The following is an 18,603-nucleotide window of genomic DNA, read 5'->3' on the forward strand; positions in this document are numbered from 1 at the left end:
GGTCATGATCCTGGAGTCCCTGGATCGAGTCCCGCGTCGGGCTCCCTGCTCAGCAAGGAGCTTGCTTCTCTCTCTGACCCTCCCCCCTCTCATGTGCTCTCTCTCTCTCATTCTCTCTGTCTCAAATAAATAAAATTAAAAAAATATATATTTAAAAAAAAAAATAGTATACAATTTCAACAGGATAATTATAATAATATAATGAATCCTCCATGTCCACATCACCCAGCTTCAACACCTGTCAGCACAGGCCAGACTTCTTCCACGTGCCCGTCCCAGACACCCTATCAGTTCATCCATAAATACTTCAGTGTGTATTTCACAAAGACCAGAGTTGGTTTACCATCACCACAATACTATTACCACACCTAAAAATTAACCATTCTTTAATACCACAGTTACTGTTTGAATTGAGAATAAATCTTTTGAGAGAGCTCCATGTAAATAATTTAAAACATTTTCTTTTAAAATATTTTTAAATTAAAATGAATACACACATTATGTATAAGCATAAATATGCAATGAAGTAGAATGTAAAGTTTGCACAAACCTTTTTGGTTAGTTTTACTTTTAAAAATTTCTTCAGGGGCACCTGGGTGGCTCAGTCAGTTAAGCCTCTGCCTTCGGCTCAGGTCATGATCCCAGGATCCTGGGATCAAGCCTCGCACTGGGCTCCCTGCTCACTGGGGAGTCTGCTTCTCCCTCTGCCCCTACCCCTGCTTGTGCTCTCTCTCAAAAATAAGTAAATAAAATCTTAAAAAAAAAATTTTCTTCAAACAGGGGTGCTTGGGTGGCGCACTCAGGTGAGCATCTGACTCTTGGTTTTGGCTCAGGTCATGATCTCAGGGTCCTGAGATTGAGCCCCATGTTGAGCCCCACGTCAAGCCCCAGGTGGGACTCCAAGCACTCAGCATGAGGTCTGCTTGAGATTCTCTTTCCCTCTCCCTCTGCCTCCCCACTCATGTTCTCTCTCTCTCTCTCTCGGATAAATAAATAAACCTTAAATTTTTTTTTAATTTAAAAAAATTTCTTCAAACATACATAGTCTGTTACATAAATATATAAATATGGTAATATATAAACCATTTTTTCTTGGACCCCTTTACCCATATAACCACACACACTGGTAATCTCTCAATCTGGTATCTGCTTTTCTAATTTTTTCTCTAAATTTATACTGGTCTGCTAAGCATTATAGATTACAGGGTAAACAATAAAGTCCCCGTGTTAGTTGAACTTACATTCTTGAGTTCCATATACTTACACTTATAAACATGTCTTATGTACATGTACTGTGAACATATCACACAGTTTTCTGATTCTTGATTTTCTCACTCATCACTATCAAGTCCACTGGTGTATTTCCCTTCATCCTCTTTAATGCTTGTGTAATACTTCAATCTATCCTATAAACTGTTTGACTATTTCCCTGATAGTAAGTATTACCTTTCTTTGTTTATCTTTTTTTTTTTTTTTTTTTTTTTTTTTTTTTTAACCTTCTTTATATTTTTTTTTTTTTTCTCTTTTTTTTTTTTTTTTTTTTTTTGCTGCTATAGACATCCTTACACATGTGTTATTCCTTCCCAGTGTTTTTATTTCTATAGATTTCAGTCCCTAGAAGTACAGCTGTCAGGTCTGGATGTGTATATTTATATCAAGAGTACAAAGATTCATTAGGGGAAAAGCCATGATAAAGGAGGGATGCTAAGAGAGACAGACATGCCGGAACCATGAGAAGAATATCAGGGAGGATGAAGGATCAGCTGGGTCACATGTGGAGTCCACAGCAGGGCTGACTCTTTCCTAATTCTTTCTGCCTAGAGGCACTTAGAAAAATATTTTTCCCTCTATTCTTAAAGTTCTACATTGTTACTAGAAAATGCCTGGACACATGCTTTTTCTCAACAAATTGGCCTCAATCTGGGCTAACTCTTTTAAAAAGGCAGACTTTCAAGAAAATGAGAAGACAAGCCACAGACTGGGAGAAAACAGTTGCAAAAGACATATCTGATAAAAGACTGTTTATCAAAATTTTTTTATAATTTTTTAAATTAAATTCAATTTAGTTAACTTATAGTGTATTATTAGTTTCAGCGGTAGGATTTAGTGATTCACCAGTTGCATATAACACCCAGTGCTGTTATGCAAAGAAGTTTCAAACTCACCACTAAGAAAACAAACAACCCAATTTAAAAATGAGCCGAAGATCTGAACAGACACCTCACCAGAGAAGACATACAAATGACAAACAAGCATATGAAAAGATGTTCCACATCGCATGGAACTTAAAACATACAACTTAAAACAATGATGAGATGCCACTGCACACCAACTGGCCTGGCCAAAATCTGGAACATTGACAACACCAAATGCTGGCGAGGACGTGGAGCTGCAGGGACTCCCACTCACTGCTGGGGGGCACGCAACATGGCACAGCCGCTCTGCAAGACCCTTTCTTCCAAAACTAAACATACCCTCATCATACAATCCAGCAATTGCACTCCCTAATATTTACCCAAGTGAATTGAAAACTTATCTCCACATAAAAAACCCACGCTCAGATATTTCTGGGAGTTTATTCATAATTGTCAAAACTTGGAAATAACTTAGATATTATTCTGTAGGTGAATGGATATATAAACATGATATGTCCTGACAATGGAATACTACTCAGGGATGAAAAGACATAAAACATCAATCCATGAAAAAAACACAGAAGAACCTTAAATGCATGCTACCAAGTGAAAAAAAAAAACCAATCTGGAAAAGCTGTATACTATATGATTCCAACTATATGACATTTTGGAAAAGGCAAAACTATGGAGGCAGTGAAAAGGTCAGTGGTTGCCAGGGGTTGGTAGAGGATGGATAGAAGGAACACAGGATTTGTAGGGCAGTGAAGCTACTCTATATGATACTGTAATGATGGATACACAACATTGTGCCTTTGCCCAAACCCATGGAAGGTACATCATCACAAGGGAAAGCCCAGTGTGAACTATGGACAATAATAAGGTCAGTGTGGATTCATTTACTGTAACCAGTGAACACTCTGGCAGGGGATGTTGATGGTCAGGGAGGCTTCGGGGTGGTGGGGAGTGGGTCTATGGGAACTCTCCGTGCCATCTGCTCAATTTTGCTGTAAACCTAAAACTACCCTAAAAAATAAAATCTATTAAAATTTTTAAGAGGAAAAAAAGAAACGGGCTCAAGTCTGCTTCAGTTCAGGAAAGTCTTCTGTTATCATTAGTATAGTAGTTGCCCCTCCTCTGTTGCTCCTTTCCCTCTTTCTGCTCCCACTACTCACAGTTCAAGGTTTTAGGATCTACCTTCCAAGCTTCTTACCTTTTCCACTTGCTTTCCGTCTCTTCTTATCTTTGCTCTATGTCAAAATATTTCTTGCCTTTGATTTTCTAGGATGCTAATTCAGATCCCCTGGTGATTTTCCTCTCCTTTAATTAATCTCTTGAATTGTATTTGGTTAGGAAGTTATGATTTTTAGCTCCAGAAAGTTTTTTTGTGCTATATTTAAATCTCCTTCAATACACTAATATTTTTTAAAATTCAAATTGTCTTGTGTCTCCTCCAGCAGCCCTGTTTGTTTTGCCGGGTCTTCCTCTCTCTAGGCAAGAACCTGAGAGGGGATATTGTTTTGCATCATTGGCTCCTGCTTTCACGTGCCCTGATGGTAGCTGCCCTCTCACCTGTGTGGTCCAGGTCACTAAAGCAGAGGTGCTCAGTCTCTATTGAGGCCAAAGCGTCCATGTCAGGGTCAAAGGCAGGAAAGACCCAGCCCACCCATTCAGTTGCCCCTTGGCCTCTTCAAGACCAGGTAGCTCAAGCACATGCACATGGAACTTATGTCAACCTTACCCCTGGGGCTCCTCAGAGCCCGAAGTCCCCTTGCACCCCACTCCCGATTAAGCCCAGTAGTCATTTGCCTCAGAATAAGGGCAGGGAGACTGGAGTGGGAGCAGAGGGTGGGGGACCTATGTTTAGTAGGGGGTCTTCCCAGAGTCCCAGCATGAACCCTCAGACATACCGTGACTTCAAATGCAAGTCCAAGCAGCATCAGGAAGCCCCCGAGCATTCTGGTAGTACACATTGTTCTCTCTCTACTGCTGATGGTGTTTGGCTGGGCACAGTTGAGAAATATGGGGCCAGTGAAACCTGGAAGAAACAGGGAAGTGAGAATAAGCAGATACACTAAAACAGATGCTTGGAAAACAAAGGTCTTCAGAAGGAATTCTCAGAACGTGACTACCTGGTTCAATCGCACTCAGCTAGTCAGATTAGTGTGTCTGCTTGGGCTGGGTTAACAAAATAACAGACTGGGCAGCTTGAAGAACAAACACTTATTTCTCACAGTTCTGGAGGCTGGGAATCCAAAATCAAGGTGCCAGCCAATTCAGCTCCCGTGAGAGCCTCTTTCCGGCCTTCAGACGGCTGCCTTCTCGCTATGTGCTCACATGGCAAACAGAGAAATCTTTCTCTCTTCCTTTTCTTATAAACCACTAATGCCATCATGAGGGCCCCAACCTCATGACCTCAAACCTAATCCTAATTACTGCCAAAGAGCCTCATCTCCAAATTGAGGTGTTAGGGCTTCAGTACATGAATTGGGGGGGTGGAGGGGGACATTATTCAGTGCACAACAGAGTATTGCAGTGAACTGCTATATAACAAACTCCCAACTTCCAGTGGCTTAATGTTATAGAAGGTTATTGCTCACATATATAAAATCCAACTGGAAGTAGGGTGTGGTTCGTGTAAACATTTAGGGTCTGAGCCATCTTTGACAGCTGATTCCCAAGGTCATTTGAGGACTCACCATCCCTTCAGCAGAAAGGAGGAAAAATCAGGCTCCTGCATGAGAGGTTTTTCTAGGCCAGCTCTGGAAATTATCCACATTAATTCCATCCACATTCCATTAGCCAGAACTCAGTCATGTGGCCTTACCTAACTGCAGGAGAGACTGGGAACTGTAGTCTGACTGGGCACCCAGGAAGAAATGTAGACTAACTATACCAAGGTTCAGGTTTGGTAAGCATCTGGCGCATCTTCCCAGAAAACCTTATTCATGAAGATATTGTACATGTGACCCACAAAGATTCACTTCCCCAAACTGTTATTAATTACCCAGAAGCATAGGCTTATGTCATAACCAACAGGTCAGCAGCCTTGTTGTCTTTTGACCCTGGGTGCCTAAAGACAGGATTTCAGGGCCCCTGTCTGGTAGATAAACTGGTAGGTCCACATGCAAAGACTGCATGCCAGGGAGGCACCCCTTAGATCATCCCTTTCAATGGGGGCCAGTAGGGTATCTGGATCTATATCCTTCATCTCTAGATTTTATCTTCAAGATATTGCTCAAACCCACCTCTTCTCCCCATCTCTGCCTCTGCCACCTTCATCCCAGCCTCCATCAGTTCACCTTTCACCTAGACCACGCAGGCCTTCCAAATGGTCCCCTATGTTCCTTCTCTCTTCTTTCCATCCATTCTGTGCCCCAAATTAAATACTGCCACTATTTCCCATTGCTCTTAGAAAGCAAAACTCCAAACATGGCCTACCAGGGCCCACAGGGCTCCTTCCTACCTGTGACCCCATCCCCCTCCACAGCCCACTGGGCTCCAGCCACACTGGCCCTTTCTGTCCCACATGCTTTTCCCTTCACAGTTATGACATAAGCCTATGCCTCTAATTGTGCACTGAATAATGTCCCCCTCCATCCCCCAATTCATGTACTGAAGCCCTAACACCTGGTGGGAGATGAGTCCCATCTCAATTTGGAGATGAGGCTCTTTGGCAGTAATTAGGATTAGGTTTGAGGTCATGAGGTTGGGGCCCTCATGATGGCATTAGTGGTTTATAAGAAAAGGAAGAGAGAAAGATTTCTCTGTTTGCCATGTGAGCACGTAGCGAGAAGGCAGCCGTCTGAAGGCCAGAAAGAGGCTCTCACGGGAGCTGAATTGGCTGGCACCTTGATTTTGGAGGTCAGGAGGTGGGATGGAGGGAGAAGTGTGCCAGGTGAAGGGAAAAGAGGTATTTAGGAGCTTTAATTAGTAGGGAATTCCAAGCAGATTTGGGTTGAGGTAGTAGATTAGAGGAAAATAAGATTTGTTTCTACAGCTTTCTTGGCTTTAAAGTCCCAAATCTCTGGGGTTAGGAATATCTTTTTACTTCTTAGTACAGGGAGGGTATTTTTCATATTGGAGATTTATTTCCTGCTTTCAGGGCGACAAAGGAGGGTCTGAGTGTCCTTGCCACTGGCTGTTTCTTAAGTAACTTTTATTTAAAATAATAAAAAAATAATAATAATCAATGCGCCAAGAGAGGCACTTTTTGGGGCAGCCTGCCCTCGGCCCCTGCATATACATGTTCACTAAACTTTTATTTTTCTCCTGTTAATCTGTCTTGTATCAATTTAATTATTAGACCAGCCAAAGAACCTAGAAGAGAAGAAAGGAAAATTTCTGCCCCTACATATAACCTCCTAGGCTCTATTATGTATCTCCTTTGTCACACGCACCGATTTGGGCCATATTGGATAGATATTATAATTTCCACTACCCTTATAGAGGGTAAGTTCCCAGTAGGCATTGGGCCCCCGGCTGCCAGGCAAGTTGTCTGGCACAGAGCAGGTAAGTAGTAAGAATGTGCTGGAAAAATGAAACAAGGACAGAAGTGCATATGAATAGTTCTCCGCCATTTACAAAGTGCTTTTGTACGAAGTATGACATGTGACCTTCACAACTTCACTTTCAAGTGGATTTTAGCACTTCCTTTCTACAGATGAGAAAGCTTAGTTTCATTTTACTCCCCTGTGGGTTTTTAAAATGCTATTTTATTATTCCTGCTCTTTGTCCTTTTTATTTGTCTTTATCCTTTTTGGGATTTACTCTATTGCTCTTTTCCTTACTTCTTAAGTTGAAACTCAGCTCACTGATTCATGAAACTTTTTTTATAAATACATTTAAAGCCAAAAGTTTCCCTGTATACATATTGCTTCAGCTACATCCCACAATTTGTGGTAGTGGTTTTATTATTATTCAGTTCAAAATATTTAAATTCCCCATTATGATATTTTCTTTGAACTATGAATCATTTGGAAGTATTTGTTTAATTTTTTAAATACTTATATAACACATTTTGGATATCTTTTGAGTTGTTGCTTTCACATTGTGTTGTATTTTGGTCAGACTTTTTATTATTGATGATGCTAATCCTTTGGTTTTGTTGAGATTTCCTTTATGGTCAAGTATGTGACTAGCTTTTTCTTTTTTTAAGATTTATTTATTTTAGAGAGGGGGTGGGAGGGGCAGATGGAGAGGGAGAGAGAGAATCTTGAGCAGACTCCCTGCCAAGCATGGAGCCCAACTCGGGTCTCAATCCCAGGACCCTGAGTTCATGACCTGAGCTGAAACCAAAAGTTGGAGGCTTAACTGACTGCGCCACCCAGGCACCCTTTAACCAGCTATTTTTAAATGTCCCTGGAGGGCTAGAAGCCTGAAAATTACATCCGAGAAGGCCCAGGTTGTCAGTGGCAACATGGGGGGAGGGACAACTGAGCCACTGTCAGGAGGGACAAGGGTCTGTATCCAAGGGTGGCAGTGAGTTGGGGCTGAGGGAGTAGAGGATCCTCAGGGCATTCTGAAATGTCATCTAGAGACAATATTACCCATCTCAGTGTGTCATTACTATTTCTAATTAATTCCGTGAATCCATCAGGGTCTTTGAGGTTACTTTGAAAGGAAGCTTGGAAAAGTGGGTGGTTTTCTCCTTTCATTGTTGGGTGACTAATGGAGCAATCTTGTTTTGCTTTCTGGCATGAGATCCTGTGAATATTTTAAGAAAGAATAGAGACCTTTTCATTCAACCCAGAGCCTCTGTTTTTAAACTCCTCAGGAGCTCCCGGGACGAAAGCACCTCCGCAGCTCTCCTCCACCCAAGCAAAAAAACAAGAACTCCACGTGTGGGACTCATGCACCACATAAAATGGAGAATGTTAACTTCATTCATGATTTTTAAAGCATGACCTCAAAAATCCTCAGAAAATGAAGCTAATGGCCCATGTGTTCACCTTCATCATTAGAAGACCAAAAAGAAGTGTCTGTTATGTCATGAACAGACACTTCTCCAAAGAAGACATACAAATGGCTAACAGACACATGAAAAATGTTAATCATCATTAGTCATCAGGGAAATTCAAATCAAAACCACGTTGAGATACCACCTTACACCAGTTAGAATGGCAAAAGTTGACAAGGCAAGAAACAACAAATGTTGGAGAGGTTGTGGAGAAAGGGGAACCCTCTGAATGGATAAAGAAGATGTGGTCCATATATACAATGGAATATTACTCAGCCATCAGAAAGAATGAATACCCAACTTTTACATCAACATGGATGGGACTGGAGGAGATTATGCTAAGGGAAATAAGTCAGAGAAAGTCAATTATCATATGGTTTCACTTATTTGTGGAACATAAGGAATAGCATGGAGGACATTAGGAGAAGGAAGGGAAAAACGAAGGGGGGAAAATCGGAGAGATGAACCATGAGAGACTATGGACTCTGAGAAACAAACTGAGGGTTTTAGAGGGGAGGGGGTGGGGGGATGGGTTAGCCCAGTGATGGGTATTAGGGAGGGCCCGTACTGCATGGAGCACTGGGTGTTATACGAAAACAATGGATCGTGAATCACTACATCAAAAACTAATGATGTATTGTATGGTGACTAACATAACATAATAAAATAAAATTTAAAAAAAAACTTGCAAAAAAAAAAAGAAGACCAAAAAGAAGCATCTTTTGATGAAATTCAACCCTTTGGGTTCTAGGGGCTTCACAGCACTGGGGGGCCCTCCTGTGGAGGATCCTGCAGTGAAAGTTGCCGTAATTCCAAAGACACAGGATGTCACCCAAGTCAGGGGGAAAATTCAGCAGAGAGGAAGGTGAAGTACCGCCCAAATACATTGGCACCAGGCTGGGTGGGCTTTCAAATGCCAAGCAATGACTGAAGCAGGATTGCCTGAATTCCCAGAATCCCACTCGCCCTCATGATTAGGGGTACAAAACAATCTGTGGGTCTGGGAGGACACACATGCTCATATCACAGTGAGAATTATGTTTAATCACTCAGAGCTTTAATGACCTCATGATTACTAAAAACAGGGTTCAAATCAAACGAATCCACTGCTGTAGAAACCATATCTTCTGGCTGAAATATTCCTTTTTCAGTTGTCAGTTTCTAATTTGTTGTTACTTCTTCCCAAGATCAAGCAAGTTGAAAGTTGATTGCAACCAATCAGTCACTTCCAAAGGAATCATGGCCTTAATGCCCTTATTTGTTAAAAATTCTGCAATACACCCAACATGTCATTCAATCAACAAACATTTTTGCATGCATCTACTCTACCTAGGAGACTGAGCCAAGAACACAGTAATGTAAACAAAATATAAACACATGAAAATTTCAGTAATGATGCCAAACAATGAACCCTGGAGGTGCAATAAGAAATCTGTTTACCTCTTACACTGTTATTGGGAATGCAAGCTGGAGCAGCCACTCTGGAAAACAGTGTGGAGGTTCCTCGGCGAGTTGAAAATAGAGCTACCCTGCGACCCAGCAATTGCACTACTGGGTGTTTACCCCAAAGATACAAATGTAGGGACCCGAAGGGGTATGTGAACCCCAATGTTTATAGCAGCAATGTCCCCAATAGCCAAACTGTGAAAAGATCAAAGATGTCTATCAACAGATGAATGGATAAAAAAATATGGTATATATATATATATACAATGGAATACTACTCAGCCATCAAAAAAATGAAATCTTGCCATTTTCAACAATGTGGATGGAACTAGAGGGTATTATGCTAAGCGAAATAAGTCAATCAGAGAAAGACAATTATCATACGATCACACTCATATGTGGAATTTAAGAAACAAAACAGGATCATAGGGAAGGGAGGGAAAAAATAAAACAAGATGAAATCAGAGAGGGAGACAAACTATAGGAGACTCTTAATCATAGGAAACAAACTGAGGGTTGCTGGAGGGGCGGGGGTGTGGGGATGGGGTAACTGGGTGATGGGCATTAAGGAGGGCACCTGATGTAATGAACACTGGGGGTTATATGCGACTGATGAATCACTAAAGTCTACCTCTGAAACTAATTCATTATATGTTAATTAATTGAATTTACATTTTAAAAAATAATTAAATAAAAAAATAAAAGAAAGAGGTTCAAAAAAGAAAAAAATAAATAAAAATTGAAATTAAAAAGAAGGAATCTGTTTAATTCACAAATAGAGCTGGGAAAGATGCAGCCTTGAGTTCAGTGCAGAAAGTCAGCAATGTTGCCTGGAGGGAGGGATCAAAAGTCTTATGAGACAGATGAGTCAATATGAGCCCTAAAAAAAAGGAGAAGCTGGAAAATCAGAAAGCCTAGTAGAAAACATTCCAGGACAGACAAAATGATGTGAATAAAATCAAGAAATCTGGACAGTGTCAACAAAGTTTCTTAAAGGTAAGTTTCATCATCTGAGACCAGGGCCAAATGGTGATGGAATTAATACGTAGGAAGAGTTAATCTGCTGCCCTATCTCTCTCCTCTCTGCTTAGCTGCTAGGTTCCCAGCATGCAGGGCCAGCTATAGAATTTGCGGAACCCAAAGCCAAATGAAAATCAGAGCACCAGTGGAGAGCGTAAGTGAGCCTCCCCTTTCCTTGGGCTCATGGCTCTAATCCTCAGGGAATGGGTGACCCCAAGGGATTGCAATCTTTATGCAGGAATGTACTGGGTACCTGGACCAAGTGGTGAGTGCTCTGCCCAAATTGGGCATGGCCAGCCCAGGGAAGGATGACCACTGCCCTGCCCAGTCTGAAAGGCTGACTGTGGAGGGAGCAGGAGAACCTGGACCTCCCCAACCAATGCCTCAGGATAGAGGGTAGCATGGGTTTGGGCCAGGGATAGGGAGAGAGACCTGGGCAGGATCCAGGCTCCAGGAGGCAGGGTGCAGGCAACTGCAGATGTGTTCCAGGGAGGCAGTGGGAGGCCCCTGCACATGCTGCATCATCCCACTGGACTTCACTTACAAAACATAAATGCAGATAAAATTATGAAGAATTTCAAGATGGCAGCCACAGAGCAAGGATCTCCGAGGGCTGGGCCCCATGTGACTACATGAATCTCTGGGCAATGAAGCCAGCCCTGCCAACATCCCACAAGGGCCTGCCCTCCCTAGAAATCTCCCCATCTTGTAGAATTTTCTGTCCACTCCCCACCCAAAGTTATATTACAATCACTTTCTGAACTAGTCTGAAAAGCTCCTGCTAATCCTTTATGAGCAGGGGTCCCCACCTATGCTTAAGCTACATTCACCATGAGTCAGACCTGCCCACATGTGTCTGCAAAACCAGGAGCAAGTCAGCCTAGAGTCTTTCCCAGAGAGAATGAGGAACCTGCTAGAAAGGAACATTTCCAGAAGATCTGGGTGGTCCAGCAGTGACTCACCAAGTCCTGGGAAGAGGGATCCTAGGGATCCCCACCATCAGTGGCAATGGGTTTGCCTGCAGCAACCACATTGACCAGTGAAGCCTGAGACATTTACTCTTGCACAAACGTAAGTCACCCTTGAAGATTCCAAGCACCTGGGTGACCCTCTGAAAGGAGCTGAAGTTGCAACAAGTTCACTGGTAGCTTCCAGGGTCAGAGAAATAGTGGGCAGAACAATGACCTCACTCTCACCTCTTTGGTTCGTGTGTCCAGGGGTTTCTGGAATTCCAGCTAACCCACCTGCCCTTTAACATTGGCTTTCTGGAGGCAAAAGTTTTCTAACACAGAGGGACAACCATTTATGAGACCTCAAGGCATTATCATATTTTGGAAAGAAGGATCACTTTTCAGGAAAGTGGGATAGACTCCTGGTTCCTGAGTCTGGAGTCACCTGACACAGTTTCAGGGGGACCTAGAAAGACACCTGAAGCTCCACAGAAGCCAAGTCCTCCCTGAGAGGCTCTGAGGGCTGAGGTCCCTTCTGAGACAAGTACCATTCACCCATGAAAACTACACCTCAAGTTTTCCGCAGCAGGAAAAAGACACAATTGTGACCTGCAAATTTTGCCCTGGTTTGTTGGAAAAACCTCTGACTGACCTTAAAAACACATAAAATATACATATTGGCCCACAAATGCATTGTATTCCTGAACTAACCAAATAGTCTACAGTCAATTGTCTAACACAAACCTGCCGTTAGTCCTTTAATCTTACAGCAGAAAATTTTCCTAAAGGCAATTTGAAATCATACAGTATTTTTTTGGCTAATTTTTTTCCAACTTTTCATTCTGAAAATGTTCAAGCCTAGAGTGAAATGACAGAATGATGCACTGACTACCTTCCTACTCTTCACCTAGAAGTACTGCGTTAACACTTGGTCACAATTGTTTGATCAAGCAGTACTTAACTTTGTTAAGTACTGGCCCTTGGAAAGGGTGCAATGAGCCTCCCTTAGACTAAGATACTCTTGTTTCATGGCAAAGCAGGTGTTTGCCTAGACAGTAGGGGTTGGGAGATGTCTGTGGGCCTCTCCCCAGTGAGGTTTGACTACTCTTTCTGGATTAAGAACCAAGGGAGATTAGTTGAGGAAAAGCATGAATTGCACTTATGCGTGCATACTTTAAAAAATGTCAATAAATTCAGTAAATATTAAGTTTCTTTCATTTACTGGTGTCCCTAATAAAAGCAAAACCCTTCTTTAAACATTTTCACGTGCTATACATTCATTCACCAAACATCCATGAAGCCCCGCTCTGCAGTGGAGGGCCCTGTTCTGGACACTGAGGACACAGCCCTGCACAGACAAGGCTGAGGTCTCACGAGCTCCCCCTAGAAGGCGCGGGGACCACCAACGAACTAGTACAGAAATGTCACATGAGGATAAGCGCTCTGGAGGAAATCAAATAGGGTTAATATGTGGGGCAAGGTTTGTGACTCCAGCTGATTCGTTTGGGGACAGAGGACAAGCAAATAAAAAGATCCCATGTTAGCAAGTGAGGTCCCACATGCAAACAGGCTGCTTGTCCTGAAGATAAGGAACAGAGAAAGGGGTAAGAGATGAGGTCAGAGATAGTGGGGCCAGATGTGCCAGGCGTCCTGGAACTTCGTGTAGAGTTTGGATTTTATCCCAAGTTCCAAGGAAAATCAGTAGAGGTTTTGATACAGAAGAAGGACACAATCTGAATTCAGTTTCAAAAGATCCCACTGGATCCTTTGTGAAAAGGTGATTATAGGGCTTATATTAGCTTCCTAAAGCTGCAGGAGCGAAGTACCACAAAGTGGGGGGCGTCAAACAGCAGAAGCTGATTACCTCACAGCTCTGGAAGCCAGAAGCCCCAAATCATGGTGTTGACAGGGTCACACTCCTTCAGAAGCCTCTAGGAGAGGATCTTTCTTCTTCTTCTTTTTTTTTTTTCCTATTGCAAGGTCTCAATTTATTAATTAGATTTTTTTCTTCTGCAGACCTCCGCTCAAAAGGTTGTGATTATAACTTTGTGTATGACACACTATCCTTATTTGTCCATGCAACACATTTAATTGTTAACAATGTTTTAGGTAGTACTTTACAGTTGAAAGATGCTTCTATATATGTAAATTATGACATGATGGGCTCTCCCTGTTGATGATAGTTACTAGAACTGAACTCCAGCTACCTACTATTCAATACAATATTGAAAGACTCAACTAAATTTTCTTATTTTCTTTTTGTAAAGAGATAATGTAGTTTCTTTTCTTTTCTTTTTTTTTTTAGTTTTTATTTTAACTCCAGTTACTTAACATCCAGTGTTATATTAGTTTCAGGTGCACAATACAGTGATTCAATACTATGAGGGGAAGATCTTTCATTGCCTCTTCCGCTTCTGGTGTCCCCAGTGTTCGTGGGCTTGTGGCTGCATCACTCCAAACTCTGCCTCGATCTTCCCATGGTTCCTTCCCTGTGTGTGTGTGTGTGTGTGTGTGTCTTCTCTGATAAGGACACCAGTCAGACTGGATCAGGACCCACCCTAAGGATGGACTTCATTGCACCTGCAGACCCTATTTCTAAATAGGTCACATTCGGGATGGCTGGGTGGCTCAGTCAGTTAAGCATCTGACTCTTAGTTTCAGCTCAGGTCACGATTTCAGGATCATGAGATCAAGCCCCGAGTCAGGCTCCATGCTCAGAGTGGAATCTACTTAAGACTCTCTCTCCCTGTCCCCTTACCCCTCCCCATGTGCTTACTCGCACGTGCACTCTCTCTCTCTGTCTCTCTAAAATAAATAAGTAAATCTATAAATAAATAAATAGGTCACATTCAAAATTCCCACGGGTCAGGACTTCAACATACCTCTTGGGGGGGACACAGTTCAACCCACAGCAGGGGCACAGGAACCGAGACGGGGGCTGCTTCGGGTTCCTGCAGGGCGCAGGGAGGAAAACAGCCTGCGGAGATGGCTTGGGGGAAGCAGAGCGAAAAGAGAGGTTAAGATTTGGGTTCTGTTTTGTAACTCTACCCACATGACTTTTGAGGGTGAGAGTAGTGACTTCTAGAATCTTGGATAGTCCAACTGGGAAGATGGGAAAGTTAAGAGAAAGGTCAAGTTGTGAGGGTAAATCAGGCGCTGTACTGGGAGCACGTTCCCTCTGGGATGCTTTCTCCACGCAGATGGAGATACACCTGCTGGATCTCAGGTGACAGGTGCCCACTGGAGATGTAAATCTGGAAATAAGCAGCATAAGGATCCTCATTTGAAATTGAATTTCCTCGCTAATAGGGCCATTGAGACTTTGAACAAGGAAATAATTTTGAAATAAATGCTAAAGACAATTTTAATCACCTCTTATGTTTCCGGAGAGTCGTGACCTGAGGCTTCACGCTCACAGTGTCAGGAGGTCATCTGCTGGTGACTTAGTTCACATGGGGCGTGTGAGGAAGTGAGATGGGCTGTGTTGCTGGCTTTGTTGCCCACAGACTTCCAAACCCTTGAATCTGGTTATCAGTTAAGGACAGGTAAACCCTGTCTCATGTGACAAAATGTCTCTGTATTTTGAACAGTTGTTCTTAAATCCAAAATAAACCTATAATAAAAAGTATGGTCCCCTTTTTTGATGTTCCCTGACAGCTTTTAAGCCTCCCCCACCCACTCCCCCTCCATCCACACCTGAGAGAGCTGAGAAGGCCCAAGTGCTCCCTCTTTGGGGGTAGGAGACAGGTCAAATGTCTCTCCTGACATTTCAGGCCAGCAAGGAGAGCCTGCCTGCTCTCCCCAAAAGCCTCCATACGTGTGTGATCAACTTCTCATATACCCTCTTACTGTGAGTGTAGCATCAGCCCTCTTGAGATCCAGATCAAATTTTGGGGGGAGGCCATCCTGCTTCTTCAAAGTGCTTAAAACAAAACCCAGGAATCGATCATAAAGTACTGTTTAGGAAAGAAAAGAAACGCTTAGCATTACAATCGAAAAGACGCAGTTTGGAGACTGATGAACAGTGAACCGTAACAGAGCTGATCCTGGACAGAGGCACCCACCAGCCCCCTTCCCAAAGGAGTCATCGATGGGGGGCTATCTCTCACAGAGCCACGCCAGCAAAGCCTGGCTGGAGGCAGGCTGGGAGCTGGCTGCCCTCCTCGGGCAAAATCTTTGATTACCACTCGGAGGCTAAACTGGAAAGAGAAATGTTAGTAAGTTATAGAAACTCGCCTCCTGCATAGGGGTCAGAGGGTGGGCAGGGACGGACAACAGCGCAAGGAAGGGCGTGGAGCACCGCCTGGTGAACGGTACAAGACAACACCCTCCAACTGGCCAGAGAAGCCCCACAGCCAAGGTTTGAATAGCGGCTTCTCCAAACCTCGCTCATGTTCAGGGTCCGGGTACTCCGGGTCCGAAACCCAGGGTGTCCCGACCTCATGCCCTGCTTTGTCCTTGTCTGGAGGAAGCGCCCCGGACCCTAGGAAGGCCTGGTGTGCATGTCTCTGCAGAGGAGGTGAGCAGGCATGACCTTTGTGCAGGTGCAGGGGTGGGGGGACAGGCGGCAGGTGCAGGTCTGGGGGACACCAAAGGCAGGTGGGCGAAAATTGATGAACAGTCCCATTTAGACATGCAAATGAGTGATAACCTTAGCTTTTGCAGAGTCTTCAAGTCACATCAAAATATACAGTAACTGGGGCACCTGGGTGGTTCATTCAGTCGAGCCTGACTCTTGGTTTCAGCTCAGGTCATGATCTCAGGGTTGTGGGATTGAGCCCTGTGTGGGGCTCTGTGCTGAGGGTGGGTCTGCTTCAGATTCTCATTCCCTGCCCCTCTGCACCTTCCCCTGCTCACTCTCTCTCTAAAATAAATAAATAAAATCTTTTTAAAAAATACAGTAATGTAATTCTTATAACTATTACCGTCCCCATTTCAAGGATGGGAATATTGAGACAAGAGTGAGTATAACTGTTTTATAGCTCCAAAAATCTGTCAAGTGTGAGTGTAAGACTGTATTCTAGTCATCCCAGTTTCTACACCTGTAAAACAAACAGAGGCTGACAGCATTCATCAAGTGTTGTCTGTCCCACCCACACACCTAAGAAGAGAGTTTTAGTGTAATAAGGGAAACATTTTTATTTGCTGAACAACTAGAGCAGCAGAGGGGGAGAGAGAGGGACAGCAGACTCCATGCTGAGCACAGAGCCCCACTCGAGGGGTTTGATCCCAGGATCCTGAGATCATGACCTGAGCTGAAACCAAGAGTCCGGGGCTCAACCGACTGAGCCACCCAGGTGCCCCTCATCTTCTGATTGCCTCCTAGCCTCTTCCCCACTCTGCTCCACTCCACCAGGTCCTTCCAAAAAGGAATCAAGGACCAGAGCAAGCCTACTGATGCCTTACCCAGAGCAGACCTGGAGTAAACATTTGTGGCTAATAAGCATGCTGAAACCTGTCATCTTGAGCCAATCTCCCCTTTGTCAGAACCAGGTGAAGAAAACGGAGAAGGTACTAATTTTAATGTGTGCAGTCACAAAGCATAACTTCTTTGTCCATTATTTCTGTGTTACAAATGAGAGCATGCAGGCTCAGAGGGGCTCTTTAACGTGTGTGTGATCAGAGAGGTGGGAAGGCTGTGGTTCAGACTTAAGTGCTCTGACCCAGCAGCTTGTGCTACTTCCATAATACCCATCACTTTTTGTGTACTTGACTCCAAGGCAAATGAGAACAGAGACATTTTGTAGAGACTCCTTTATCAGGTTGAGGAAGTTTCCTTCTGTTCCTCCTTAACTAAGAGAGTTTATCATAAAGGGATATTGAATTTGGCAAATGCTCTTGACAATATGGCTTAGTTTTTGGTGTGCACGCGTGCGTGTGTGTTTTAGTTTGTTAACATGGGGAATTATGTATGTTAATTTTCAAATTTTAAACAAACTTTGCATTTCTGAGATAAATATAGTATATTCCTGGCCATGATATATTATTCTGTCTATATATTGTTGTGTACAATGTGCTATGAGTTTGTTAAGAGTTTTTACAACTATTCCTATGATGATATTATGTCTGTAGCTTTCTTTTCTTATAATGTCTTTGTTTTTTTTATCATTTACCATTTATCAATAGGTAACATTAGCCTCATAAAATAATTTATGAAGTATCCCCTTTTCTTCAATTGTCCACAAGAGTTTGGGTAAAACTGATGTAAGTTTTTCCTTAAATGTTTCGTATGATTCATCAGTAAAGGCATTTGGGGCAGAAGTTTTCTTTGTGGGAAGATTTATAACTCCAAATTCAGTGTCTTTAATAGGACTCTTTAGGTTATCTATCTCTTTTTGAGTGAGCTTTAGTAGTTTGTATCTTTCAAGGAATGTGTCCATTTCATCTAAGTTGTCAAATTTATTAGAATAAAATTTGTTCAGAATAGTCCTTTATTATCCCTTAATATCTGTAGGATCTGTCTCTCATTTTTTATATTGGTAATTGTATCTTCTCTTTTTTCCCTGATCAGTATGGTGAAGCTTATCAGTTTTATTGATTTTCTCAAAAAAAAAGCAGTTTTTGTCTTGTTAATGTTCTCTATGGTTTTTTGTTTATAGTCCATTAATTTCATTCTTGTTTCCTTTCTTCTGCTTATTTTGAGTTTACTTTGCTCTTTTTTTATTGTTTCCTGATTAGTAAGCTGGAATCGTTGATTGAGACCTTTCTTCTTTTCTAATATAGGCATTTAGTGCCCTAATTTTCCCATTGTACCAATTAGTGTCGTGTCACAAACTTTAAATGTTGTATCTTCATTTTAATTTAGTTCAAAACACCTTCTAATTTATCTTTTGGATTCTTCTTTGATCCATGAATTTTAGAAGTATGTTGTGTAATTGCCAAAGATCTGGGAAGTTTCCAGAGATCTCTCTGTTACTGATATCTCATTTAATTCCATTATGATCAGATAATATATATTTTATAACTAGAATTCTTTTCAATGTATTGAGACTTCTTTTATGGCCCAATAACTGGTCTATCTTAGTAAATGTTCTATGTGAACTTGAAAAGAAGATGTATACTGCTATTGTTAATTTTAATGTTCTATAAATGTCGA

At 42.4% G+C, this 18,603-nt stretch overlaps 1 long non-coding RNA gene across 1 annotated transcript in view; it reads right to left on the reverse strand.

Annotated features, from left to right (window-relative positions):
* The window catches only part of LOC118001912, a 111,393-nt gene extending 95,137 nt beyond the window's left edge, over positions 1–16,256 (reverse strand). Inside the window, exons 1-2 of the long non-coding RNA XR_004676880.1 lie at positions 14,390–16,256; positions 4,043–4,170 (exon numbers count right to left, since the gene is read on the reverse strand). This is a non-coding gene — a long non-coding RNA (uncharacterized LOC118001912). The remainder of the gene's footprint in view (positions 1–4,042; positions 4,171–14,389) is intronic.
* Between the last annotated feature and the right edge of the window lie 2,347 nt (positions 16,257–18,603).

This window comes from Mirounga leonina, unplaced genomic scaffold (genome assembly GCF_011800145.1).
Source record: "Mirounga leonina isolate KUSES-001 unplaced genomic scaffold, KU_Mleo_1.0 Mir_55, whole genome shotgun sequence".
In the NCBI taxonomy this organism is placed as follows: domain Eukaryota; kingdom Metazoa; phylum Chordata; class Mammalia; order Carnivora; family Phocidae; genus Mirounga; species Mirounga leonina.